This window comes from Scyliorhinus torazame, chromosome 3 (assembly GCF_047496885.1).
Source record: "Scyliorhinus torazame isolate Kashiwa2021f chromosome 3, sScyTor2.1, whole genome shotgun sequence".
Classification (NCBI taxonomy): Eukaryota; Metazoa; Chordata; class Chondrichthyes; order Carcharhiniformes; family Scyliorhinidae; genus Scyliorhinus; species Scyliorhinus torazame.
Window position 1 is genome coordinate 280,513,728 of NC_092709.1, and position 13,893 is coordinate 280,527,620.

At 47.1% G+C, this 13,893-nt stretch overlaps 1 protein-coding gene across 2 annotated transcripts in view; it reads left to right on the forward strand.

Annotated features, from left to right (window-relative positions):
* The first annotated feature begins 4,774 nt into the window (after nt 1-4,774).
* amacr (alpha-methylacyl-CoA racemase) overlaps nt 4,775-13,893 on the forward strand; it is a 172,993-nt gene continuing 163,874 nt past the window's right edge. Inside the window, exon 1 of one of the 2 annotated variants that reach the window (XM_072497318.1) lies at nt 4,775-4,921. The gene's annotated coding sequence lies outside the window, so the exon portion shown is untranslated. The remainder of the gene's footprint in view (nt 4,922-13,893) is intronic. The other variant, XM_072497317.1, reaches the window with a different exon arrangement.

Here is a 13,893-nt window from a genome sequence, read left to right on the forward strand (position 1 = left end):
TGGAGCATGATCCGAGATGGCTATAGCCGTGTACTCTGTCCCCATCACCTTTGGGATCAGTGCCCTTCCCAAAACAAAAAAATCTATTCGTGAAAATACTTTATGTACATAGGAGAAAAACGAAAACTCCTTACTCCTAGGTCTACTAAATCTCCAGGGATCTACTCCTCCCATCTGCACCATAAAATCCTTAAGCACCCTAGCTGCAGCCGGCCTCCTTCCGGTCCTGGACCTCGATCTGTCCAGCCCTGGGTCCAGCACCGTATTAAAGTCTCCACCCATTACCATCTTTCCCGCCTCTAGGTCCGGGATGCGTCCTAACATGCGCCTCATAGAATTGGCATCATCCCAGTTCGGGGCATACACGTTCACCAATACCACCGCCTCCCCTTGCAGTTTGCCACTCACCATCACGTATCTGCCCCCACTATCTGCCACTATAGTCTTTGCCTCAAACATTACCCGCTTCCCCACTAGTATGGCCACCCCCCTGTTTTTTGCATCCAGCCCCGAATGAAACACCTGCCCCACCCATCCTTTGCGAAGTCTAACCTGGTCTGTCAGCTTCAGATGCGTCTCCTGAAGCATAACCACATCTGCCTTAAGTTTCTTTAGGTGTGCGAGTACTGTGCCCTCTTAATCGGCCCGTTCAGCCCTCTCACATTCCACGTGATCAACCGGGTTGGGGGGCTCTTTACCTCCCCCCCTTGATGACTAGCCATTTCCTTTTTCAATCCAGCTCCTCACCCGGTTCCCACGTAGCTGTATCGCCCCCAGGCGGCGCCCCCTCGCCCTGACCCCCCCTCCCATACCAGCTCCCCCTTCTCCCCAGCAGCAGCAACCCAGTTAACCCCCCCCCCATTCCCCCCGCTAGATCCCAAGCTAGCGTAATTGCACCCCCCATGTTACTCCCAGAAGTCAGCAAACTCTGGCCGACCTCGGCTTCCCCCCGAGACCTCGGCTCACACTGTGCGGGGCCCCCTCCTTCCTGCTTCCCTGTTCCCGCAATGATTACCAGAGCGCGGGAACAAAGCCCGCGCTTCCCCTTTTGGCCCCGCCCCCAATGGCCGGCACCCACAGCTCCTCATCCTCCCTCACCCCCTCCCCCACGACATGTGGAAGAGAGAGAAGTTATAGGGTTGCAGGTTTAACAATCTGGGAAGTCTGCTCTGCCCCCTTTTCCCCCCTTCATCCCACAAATTCACCCCCCCCCCACTTTTGTCCCAAACGTTCTTTTTCTTCTGGCTCGCTCACTCCAGCTTCTCCTCGACAATAAATGTCCACGCTTCGTCTGCCGTTTCGAAATAGTGGTGTTTCCCTAGATGTGTGACCCACAGTCTCGCCGGCTGCAACATTCCGAATTTGACCTTCCTTTTATGCAACACCGCCTTGGCCCGATTAAAGCTTGCCCTCCTTCTCGCCACCTCCGCACTCCAATCTTGATACACGTGGATCACCGCATTCTCCCACCTACTGTTCCGAGTTTTCTTGGCCCATCTGAGGACCATCTCTCTGTCCTTGTATCGGAGAAATCTCACAACTATTGCTCGAGGAATTTCTCCAGCCCTCGGTCTTCGCGCCATATCTCGATAGGCTCCCTCCACCTCCAGCGGACCCGTCGGGGCCTCCGATCCCATTAACGAATGCAGCATCGTGCTCACATATGCCCCGACGTCCGCCCCCTCTGCACCTTCGGGAAGACCAAGAATCCTTAAGTTCTTCCTCCTCGCATTGTTCTCCAGCACCTCCAGCCTTTCCACACATCTTTTGTGTTGTGCCTCGTGGATCTCCGTTTTCACCACCAGGCCCTGTATGTCGTCCTCATTCTCAGCAGCCTTTGCCTTCACGACCCGAAGCTCCTGTTCCTGGGTCTTTTACTTCTCCTTTAGCCCCTCAATCGCTTGTAATATCGGGGCCAACAGCTCCTTCTTCATCTCCTTTTTGAGTTCATCTACGCAACGCCGCAGGAACTCTTGTTGGTCAGGGCCCCATATTAAACTGCCTTCTTCCGACGCCATCTTGCTTTGTGCCTGCCTTCCTGGCCGCTGCTCTTGAGGATCCACCGCAATCCGGCTACTTTCCTCTCTTTTTTCCATCCGTGTCCGGGGGGGGATTCCCTTCTGGATTACCGCACAGTGTTATTTGCCGTTAAAATTGCCGATGGGGCTCCTATTAAGAGCCCAAAAGTCCGTTCCACCGGGAGCTGCCGAAACGTGCGACTTAGCTGGTCATCGTCGCACCCTGAAGTCCCGCAACACGTACTTTCTTAACGTCGTTGACGAATACTCCTGTTTCCCCTTCGCCATCCCTGCCCCGACATGACCGCGGCCACGGTCATTAAAGCCCTCTGCACCATCTTTACCCTGTTTTGTTTCCCCGCCTACATCTATAGCAATAGGGGGTCCTCCTTTATGAGTGACGAGCTGCGTCAATTCCTGCTCAACAAGGGCATAGCCTCGAGCAGGACGACCAGCTACAACCCCCGGGGGAACGGGCAGGTAGAGAGGGAGAACGGAACGGTCTGGAAGACCGTCCTACTGGCCCTATGGTCTAGGAGTCTCCCAACTTCCTGCTGGCAGGAAGTCCTCCCGGATGCCCTTCACTCTATCCGGTCCCTGCTGTGCACCACCACTAACCAAACGCCTCACGAGCGCCTCCTTGTCTTCCTGAGGAAGTCCGCCTCTGGAACGTCACTTCCGACCTGGCTGGCAGCCCCGGGACCCATCCTGCTCCGGAAACATGTGCGGGCGCACAAATCAGACCCACTGGTGGAAAAGGTACATCTACTCCACGCAAACCCGCAGTACGCCTACGTGGCGTACCCAGACGGCCGACGGGACACGGTCTCTCTGCGGGACCTGGCGCCCGCCGGAGCTCCCCACACCCCCCCAACACCAATCACCACCCCCTCACTCCCGCCTGTGCACCCCACAGCCACCCCCTTCCCGGGGGGATCGGTTCTCCTCCCAGGCCAACGCAGGAGTAAGGAAACAGAGATGGACAGCGCGATGCTCCCAGAGTCGACCGGACCCAAGCCTGTATCACCACCACCCGGGCTGAGACGATCGGAAAGGGCGACCAGGGCACCATCTCGACTCATCGAATCGGCCTAAGACGTAAATAATTCAGTGGCCCAGTAAAGCGGCATTGTTGTAAATCGTTAATGCTGCGAATCGGGTTAAGATGTAAATAATTCAGTGGCCCAGTAAAAGTGGCATGGTTGTATATAGTTAAATGGTTAAGGCACCATACAGACCCTGTAAACCCCTACCACCATACCATTCACCACCCCGCCTGGTTCTTTTTTAACAAGGGGTGAATGTGGTGGTATGTATGAGGGGTAATACGGTACACCATGATGCCGAGGAGCTATTGGAGGACGGATGCTGGGTCCTGATTGGATCTGCCGTCTACTGGGCTCCACCCAGATAGGCGGGGTATAAGAACCCGGTTTCTCCCAGCAGCTGCATTCTGTAACTGAGCTGCTGGGGAACAAGTCTGCTCAATAAAGCCTCGATTGAAGTTCTCTACGTCTCGCCTCGTGTGTGATCGATGGTGCTACACTCAGTCCTTGAACATACTTAACAACCCAGCCCCTACAGCTCACTGCAGTAAAGAATAAGACAAATTCACTAGCTTCTGAGAAGAAATTCCTCCACAACTCTGTCTTAAATGGGAGACCCCTTACTCTGGTCCTAGACTCTGTCATTCATCCTCTCAGCATCTATCCTGCCACACCCTCTAGGAGTGTTCCCAAACGCACTCGGGGATTTTCACAGTAACTTCATTACAGTGTTAATGTAAGTCTATTTGTGACACTAATAAAGATTATTAACATTTTAAGTCTGAATGATTCTTTGAGAGTGGCCTTTTTGAGAGTAGAGAGTTATCCAGACTCCAAACATTAGCTCTCTTCTCTCTCCACAGATGCTGACAGACCTGCTGAGATTGTCCAGTAGTTTCTGTTAGTCACAGAAATACATTGGCTGCACGAGCATGCTGGGAACTCTGCAGAGTAACTCACCTTCCAATTCCCCAGAGCCTGGGTGGGATTCTCTGATCCTCCGCGCCGGAATCGCACCGGGCGCGGGGGCGGAGAATAGCCGTTCACGCCGGAAATCTGGCGCGATGATGCGTCCTCGATTCTCCGCGGACCCGCCAGACCTGCGCGCGGTCACCGGTCAGGGGCCATTCTCCACGGTCAACCGGCCGAACACCCGCCGGCGTGGTTTACATGTGGTACCACCCAGAGCGAGCTGGGACCTGCGGCCGCGGTGGCGGTCCTGGTGGGGGGCGGGGAGTATCTGACTCTGGGGATGGCCTCAGCGGCGGCCAAGCCTGCGATTGGAGGCCACGGATCGGCGGGCCATCGTGATCTGGGAGGGACCTACCATCCTAGCCCCCTGGAAAACAGAGAATCACCCCAGACCTTCGAGGAATAAGTCCGGAGTGATTCTCGCTCGTTTTCGGGCGGGCGTGGAGACTTAGTCCCCAAAAGGGAGAATCCCGTCCCCTGCCCACCACCTTCAAGGCACCAGTCAGGAGCGTGATGGAATATTCTCCCCTTCCCTGGATGAGTGCAGCTCCCACCACACTCAAGAAGATGGACACCATTCAGGACAGAGCAGCCCATCCACACAATAACCACTTACTAACTCCACCACTGGCACACAGTGGCAACAGTGTGCACCAACCACAAGCTGCACTCCAGTAACTCACCAAGTCCTCTTCCCCTGTCTTGCAGTGCGTGACTGCGCTCGCGCGTGAGAGAGCAAGGCAGGGGGCGGGGCATTGCCCCTGGGCGCTGGTGATTGATGTGAGGGCGGGACCTGGCCCAGGCCCCTGTCCCGGTTCCGAAAGCTTGAAGCCGCCTCCCTGTTCCCGAGCCTGTGCTGCGGATTTGGGCGGCTGTAAATGGAGGGTGAGTGATCCCCGGGCGGCTGATGTTGACATGGCGACTCCTGAATGCCGGAAACGTGCGGTGGGCCGCCTTGCTCAGCAATCCAACCGAGTTAATCTGAATACAGATTGCACAACATTGCCGCCATTAATCCAGCGGTTCAGGTCCACTAAAACGGTTTCCCCACAGACTACGAAATATTTACATTTTTCTGTGTCCCACCCCCATCTGACATTCTGTCTCGCCCCCCCCCCCAGACCTGACAGCCTGTGTCCCCCTCCCCCAGATCTGACAGCCTGTGTGTCCCCCTCCCCCCAAACCTGACAGCCTGTGTGTCCCCCTCCCCCAAACCTGACAGCCTGTGTCCCCCTTCCCCCAGATCTGACAGCCTGTGTGTCCCCCTCCCCCAAACCTGACAGCCTGTGTGTCCCCCTCCCCCAAACCTGACAGCCTGTGTCCCCCCTCCCCCAGATCTGACAGCCTGTGTGTCCCCCTCCACCCAAACCTGACAGCCTGTGTCCCCCCTCCCCCAGATCTGACAGCCTGTGTGTCCCCCTCCCCCAAACCTGACAGCCTGTGTCCCCCCTCCCCCAGATCTGACAGCCTGTGTGTCCCCCTCCACCCAAACCTGACAGCCTGTGTCTCCCCTCCCCAGATCTGACAGCCTGTGTGTCCCCCTCCCCCAAACCTGACAGCCTGTGTCCCCCTCCCCCCAGATCTGACAGCCTGTGTGTCCCCCTCCCCCCAGACCTGACAGCCTGTGTCCCCCACCCCCAGATCTGACAGCCTGTGTGTCCCCCTCCCCCCAAACCTGACAGCCTGTGTCCCCCCTCCCCCAGATCTGACAGCCTGTGTGTCCCCCTCCCCCCAAACCTGACAGCCTGTGTGTCCCCCTCCCCCAAACCTGACAGCCTGTGTCCCCCCTCCCCCAGATCTGACAGCCTGTGTGTCCCCCTCCCTCCAAACCTGACAGCCTGTGTCCCCCCTCCCCCAGATCTGACAGCCTGTGTGTCCCCCTCCCCCAAACCTGACAGCCTGTGTCCCCCCTCCCCCCAGATCTGACAGCCTGTGTGTCCCCCTCCCCCCAGATGAAAATGAAAATCGCTTATCGTCACAAGTAGGCTTCAAATGAAGTTACTGTGAAAAGCCCCTAGTCGCCACATTCCGGCGCCTGTTCGGGGAGGCTGTTACGGGAATTGAACCGTGCTGCTGGCCTGCCTTGGTCTGCTTTCAAAGCTAGCGATTTAGCCCTGTGCTGACAGTCTGTGTTTGCCACCACCCAGATCTGACGTTCTGTGTGTACCACCACCCAGATCTGACATTCTGTGTGCCCCCTCCCCCCAGATCTGACAGTCTGTGCATCCACCCTACTCCAGATCTGACAGTCTGTGTGTACCACCCCCCAGATCTGACATTCTGGCTTCCCAGATCTGACATTCTGTGCTTCCCCCCTCCAGCGGTGTGTCCAGATTCAAAAGGGAACTGTTCTTAGTTCTGTAATCACATGTTATGACATCACTTGTAAGTTGTTAAACTGACCCTTCATCCAGAGATATCTCGATAAAGGGGACTCTATTAAAGCTGCATCTCCGTAATTTATAGGTAACTTCGGAAGGGTATCAGACAAATATTTACCTCTTTTAACTGCAACTCTGGAAGAAAATTGTCTGGGAGTTTATCATTCAAGTAGAAGGCTGATTGATCATTAACCAGTCATAGTACATTGACAAACCAAACTCTACACACAAACTAAAGTATATATATATATATTTTTTAAAAAACAATTGAGTTAGTTAACTTAAGATCTCCATGTTAATCTGGGATATGGTGTCACATTTTGTGATGCAAGGGTTCTAAACAAATGGCCATATAATTTCTAAATCTACTATTACATTGTTTTGCTATGTATTAATCATTTGAGTTCCCAAACTCAGTAAAACTATGCTTTTTAAATGCAAAATATTAATGCCAGTAGGGATTTTATTTCGAACCATGTGGCATTTTGAATCATTAAGTCTTTAGCATAGCTATAATTTTAATATTGTTATGGGCCAGGGTTTAGAGAACCCCAAAGTGTATCATGGAGTTCACCTGACCTCCAACTTTTAATAGATTGCAGTATGGGGAGCACATGGCCCACTCTGCAGGTGTAGTACAGCAGAAATGGAAAGTTTTTTTTAAAGCAAAACAATGTTTATTCTATGAACTCAAGTTAACCTTTTTAAAACATACAGTGAACATCTTAGCAATCATTAATTCAAATACAAACCCCAAAGAATACAACACCAAGTAATCCTTAATAACTTCCCAAGCAACATCCAGAAAAAAGAAACACCTTTTAACAGAAGGTTTACATTCACTACTGAGAACATTTATAATTCTGAATTCACCAAATGATCAAGAGATAGTCTTTTGATGGTAGAGAGAAACAACAGTACACCTGCTCTGTCTGGCTTCAGCTCCAACACTGAATACGAAACTAAAACGCACCCTGCAGCAAACAGCCTAAAATGAAAGTAAAAAGCTGACCCACAGCCCAGCTTCACCCACTCTCTGACATCACTGCAGCAGTAAACACCCATTTCTTAAAGCTACTCTCATGACATCTCCCCCCAAGAAAAAAAATAAACCATCAACATCAAGATGGTTTCATTTTTCACCTTTTCACTATCCTTTAAGAAATGCACACAGTAACTACTTTTTAGTTTAAAAAAAAAACAACACACGCAAACAGGTACAACAATATAGTCCATTTTTAGTTTTTCCTCCAACTGGAATCCTTCTCGATTGACAGTCTCTTTGAACAAGAAAGTCTTTGCACGATCCATCCATTTCTCTACGCCTCGGCATTTCTCTTTAAAGTCAGATACTTTATTCAATCTGATCACAGAGTCCCTTGTAATTCTCCCAACACATGAGCATTGGCTATCACAGCTTTCAGGCAGTCAAATGCCTGTTGAAAGTCCGCTGTCAATTGAAATTTTTGACGTTTCTTCAGCAAGTCCATCAGTGGAGCAATCACGCTACAAAACCTTTGCACAAATGTTCGATCAAATCCACTCATGCCAAGAAATCGCATTATTTTCCTTTGTCTTGAGGGTATCGGAAACTCCTCAATAACTGTTGGTTTTATATCCCGTGTGACCATTCGACCCTGTCTGATTGTATGGCCAAGGAAAGTGACTTGGGCTTTTCCAAATTCACTTTTGGCTAGGTTTATCACCAAACCCGCCTCCTGAAGTCGATCGAATAACTCCATAAGATGTTTTAAAAGTTCTTTCCATGTCTGGTTGAAAATTACCAGATCGTCGATGTATACCGCACAGTTGTGTAATCCTGAAACAGCTTTGTTAGCTAACCGTTGCAATGTGGCTGGGGCGTTTTTCATGTCAAATGGCATAACTTTGAATTGGGATATACCATCTGGAGTCACAAAAGCTGAAATCTCCTTCACCCTTTCGGATAAAGGTACCTGCCAGTAACCTTTAAGTAAATCCAATTTGGAAATAAAAGCTGATTGCCCCACTTTCTTAATGCAATCCTCCAAATGTGGGATAGGATAATAGTCCGTTCTTGTAACTGCAATAATCTTTCTATAGTCCACACACAACCGTTGGGTACCGTCTGGTTTTGGTACGATCACTATGGGTGAGCTCCATTGGCTGCAACCCACTTCAATTATGCCATTTTAAAGCATATTCTCAATCTCTTTGTTAACCTGTGCTAATTTTAAAGGGTTAAGTCTATATGGATGGTGTTTGATTGGAACAGCATTTCCCACATCTACATCATGTATAGCCATTTTAGTACTTCCCAATTTATCTCTACAAACTTGCTCATGTGATATCAATAACTCTTTCAGGTCAGTCTGTTTTTCCTCTGGAAGGTAACTCAACAATTTAACCCAATTTTTAAGAACATCCTCGTTTTCCAATTTAATTTGAGGCATGTCAAATTCAGTCATCTCGATTTGGTTTGTCACTTTGAATTAGAATCATTAAAACCTCCTTTTTCTCTCCTTCCCTTTCAAAGTACCTTTTAAGCATATTCACATGACACAGCTTGTGAGTCTTCCTTCTATCTGGTGTTTGTACCACGTAATTCACCTCACATAATTTCCTTTCAATCTGATAAGGTCCACAAAACCTAGCTTTTAAAGGTTCACCTACCACTGGTAACAACACTAAAACTTTATCTCCAATGGCAAAACTACAAACTTTGGATTTCTCGTCCGCTACCGATTTCATCACATTTTGTGCAACTTTTAAATGTTGTCTAGCCAATTCACCTGCTCTATTTAATCGTTACCTAAAATTTGACACGTAATCCAATCATGTAATTTCCGATTTCACCAATTTTTCTTAAATCAATTTAAATGGTCCTCTTACCTCATGATCAAAAATTAATTCAAAAGGACTAAATTTGGTTGATTCATTAGGTGCATCCCTAATTGCAAACAGTACAAATGGAATTCCTTCATCCCAATCCTCTGGATAATCGTGACAATAAGCCCTCAACATTGTCTTTAATGTCTGATGCCACCTTTCTAACGCTCCCTGCGATTCTGGATGGTATGCAGTTGATATAAATTGTTTTATTCCTAAGCTATCCATAACTTCTTTGAATAACCTGGAGGTAAAATTTGATCCTTGATCCGGTTGTATTTCTGTGGGTAGTCCATATCTCGTAAAGAATTTAAGTAATTCCTCCACAATCTTTTTAGCTGTAATATTACGTACTGGAATGGCCTCTGGAAACCTAGTAGACACATCCATTATCGTAAAAAGATATTGATTCCCACTTTTCGTTTTAGGAAGTGGTCCTACGCAATCAATTAGGACTCTTGTAAAGGTTCCTCAAATGCTGGACTGGGTATTAAGGGCGCTGGTTTTATCACTGCTTGAGGTTTCCCTAACACTTGACATGTGTGACATGATTGACAAAATTTAACTACATCTTTATGTAGTCCAGACCAATAAAAATGTTTTTGTATTTTAGCTTGAGTTTTCCTTATTCCCAAATGACCTCCCACTGGTACCTCATGTGCAACTTGCAACACCTCCTTTCTATACCCTACCAGCAATACTACTTTATGAACTTCTGCACACTTTTCATCCGCCTGCAGATGTAAAGGTCTCCATTTTTCATCAAGACATCACTTTTACGGTAATAACACTCTGGTATACATGCAGATTCCTCTTCCGTGTATGCTTTCTGATACATCCGTTATATTTCTACATCATTTTGTTGTAACTCCGCCAATTATCCTGAACTAAAGATATCCGCCTCACCCTCCACCTGTTCTTGTTCTTTTTCAACCATCTGATCAAAAATTGTTTCTGATAATTGCACTTCCACTTCATCTTCACTCTTTGCTTTCTCCTCTTGTCTTAACCTGTGACTTTGCGACCTTGTCACTACACAATCCGGAAAAATCCCAGGATATTCATCCTTCAACACTTCAGTTGTCTTATTTTCCACTGGCTTATCAACCACTGTAGGCATCACTCCCACCTGCGATCCAGCTATATCATTACCCAAGATAAACTATAATCCTGGACAAGATAGTTTCTCTATTACTCCTAAAACCACTTCACCACTCTTCAGTGGACTTTCCAACCTTACCTTATACTCCTCTCACCCTGAATTCCACATATTACCACCTTTTCTGGCAACATTCTTCCCAAACTACATAACTCTTCATCTCTTACCATTAAAGATGACTAGTTCCCGTATCTCTTAAAATTATGACTTTACCTGCTCCTCCTGATACACATGAGTAAACTTTACCCACTCAAGTAAATTCTTTAAAGAGATCTGGCACCTTCTTATCAATCACCTCCTGATCAAGCTGTACAATCTTTTGCACCTCCTTCGCTTCTCTTGGGCTTTCCTTTACCACTTTAACAAACCCTACTGTCTTATCCTGTTTTACCACATCAGCCTTCCCAGTGCTTTTCTTCAACCACTAACACTGTGACTTTACATGGCCTAGTATGTTACAGTGAAAACATTTGAAAATTTTCTTTTTCCTCGCTCTCTTTCGTATTCAAGCTGCTTTAATTCTTTCTCATGCTCCATTTGTTTAAGTTTAACTGAATTTTTGCCATTTCCAATGAGTCAAACTGTATCTCAGGCAACTTTAGATGCTTAGCCACCGCCATAATTACCTCATCTTTTCGCATTTTGTCAGGTCATGTTAACTGTAATGTTTTTGCCAAATCTACCAGTCGCTTTTAGTCTCTGTCCGTAAGGTACTGTGTATGACCGTCTCCACACCATAAACTTCAGAGCCTCTGAAACAGCCATTGTCCACAACACACTCCCTACTTAACTGAAATACCACACCTGAAAAGCAACCACAATATGCTCACCCCTCACTGTCTTTAAGTTCACTAAGCCAATCCAATAGATAGCCTTTTATCCCCCTCGAGCCCCCAATTTGTTATGGGCCAGGGTTTAGAGAACCCCGAAGTGTACCATGGAGTTCATCTGACCCACAACTTTTAATAGATTGTGGTATGGGGAGCACACGGCCCACTCTGCAGGTGTGGCACAGCAGAAATGGAAAAGTATTTTTTAAAGCAAAACAATGTTTATTCTATGAACTCAAGTTAACCTTTTTAAAACATACAGTGAACATCTTAGCAACCATTAATTCAAATACAACCCCCAAAGAATACAACACTAAGTAATCCTTTAAGCGTTCCTTTTAACATCCATAAGACTTAAAACACCTTTTTCCAGAAGCACATTAGGTTTACATTCACTACTGAGAACATTTCTAATTTTGAATTCACCAAATGATCAAGAGATAGTCTTTTGATGGCAGAGAGAACAGCAGTACACCTGCTTGGTCTGGCTTCAGCTCCAACACTGAAAACAAAACTAAAACACACCCTGCAGCAAACAGCCTAAAACAAAAGTAAAAAGCTGACAGACAGCCCAGCTCCACCCACTCTCTGACATCACTGCAGTAGTAAACACCCATTTCTTAAAGGTACTCTCACTACAAATATTTATATACACACCCGTTTATAAACACCTATTTCTTAAAGGTACTCTCACATGACAATATGCAACAGTTTAATTATTTAATTCAAGAACATTAAAAACATGAATTACAGAAGACTACTTTCTGCTGACTGGAGGATGATATACAGAGGGATTAGGGGTCAGTTAACTCATTTGGTTGGATGGCTGGTTCATGATGCGGAGTTGCGCCAACAACGTGTGCTTAATTCCCATACCGGTTAGGGTGGCGCAGTGGTTAGCACTGCTGCCTCACGGTGACAAGGACCCGGGTTCGATCCCTGCCCCGGGTCACTGTCCGTGTGGCGTTTGCACATTCTCCCCGTGTCTGCGTTGATCTCACCCTGACAACCCCGCAGGTAGGTGGATTGGCCATGTAAATTGCTCCTTAATTGGGACAAAACAATACCCGTATCAGCTAAGATTATTCATGAAGACCCTGCCCTCTCAAACTTGTCCCTTGCCTGAAGGTGTGTGACCCTCAGGTTAAATCACCACCAGTCAATCCTCAAAGAGGAGAGCAGCCTCTGGTTCTCTGGGACTGTAGCTACATTTACATAAGGGAAGGGTCATTGCTTTTCTTGATTTATATTAATAACCTAGACCTGGGTGTACAGGGCACAATTTCAAAATTTGAAGATGATACAAGACTTGGGAGTACCCTGACCTGTGAAGGCATTAGTGATAGACTTCAAGAGGATGTAGACAGGCTGGTGGAATGTGGCAGATGAATTTAAAAATTATATATTTTTTTAATTGGAGTTTTAGAGGTTTTTTAAACAGAATACCCAACAAATTTTCAAAATCAACTGATACAGAACAAACAGAGAAAGACAGGATAAGTTCAGAACAGTGGTCCTTCAGAACTAGTGCTTCCACCTATACAATGGGTCAATCAGAAAATTGGGGATGGGGTGTGGGAGAAAGAGGATAATGCCATATTGACATGATAGGATATCATGATATCAAGATGTACACTTTTATGTACAACGAGAACACGGCTCATGGGTAACTTGCAGGAGCAGGTCAGACAAAGCAGAGCCTACAAAACTGAGATAGGGGTCCTACACTTTACAGAATGGAGCACAGAAGTTAGGAATCCCATAGGAGTACAATCCATGATTATTTTATGCTAGTTTTGAATCGAAGGATACATGTCACTGATCTGGGAGCTGAGGATATTTTTCAGAGCTGCAAAGTAAGGATGTCATATATACCCTTTTATCATCAACGTCAATAATTCTCCTATCTGGGAGAATCAGAATTAGGAACAGTGGATCAAATTCTAAGGCCTTGCCAAATATCCTTTCAAGCTCTTTAACTATACCAGACCAATAGAATTGAATCTTAACACAGGTCCATGCACAGTGTGTATGATCAACCTCGACGACCAAGAATTTAGAGACATCGAGAATAAAGCAGGATGAAACCTGTGCCTCAAACACAGTGTGATATGCAAGCGGTGCAGTATCTTGAACTGAGTCCCCTTCATTCTGTTGCATACCAAAATCATATTGGCATAATCCCATATATTGCCCCATGTCTCCTCATCAATATTAGTTGCCAAGTCTCTTTCCCAACTGTAAGGTTCCCAATGTACTGGCAGAGGATCTAGAACACAAGATATTATATAACTGGCCTGACTGAAAAATCCCGAAATGCCCTATTAATATCCTTGGGTTTAATTAGTGTATTACCCCTGGCATCCCGCACAGAGGGGATAGCCCTAGAGTCAAAAAAGCCAAATATTTACTTGGCTTATTCCCAAATTCATACAATTTTTGCTTTGCAGACTTTAGACTCCTCTCGACCTGCTGAGTCAGTAAAGAATCAAGAGCTGCATGAGCTGTGTTAACTTCCTGCAACAACTGTCAGTTAAAATTCCTTCTATATTCTTCCTCCACCTTAGCTAATCTAGCCTCTGATTGGCACTGCCTTTCCAGCATTCTGTGTCCTTTGTT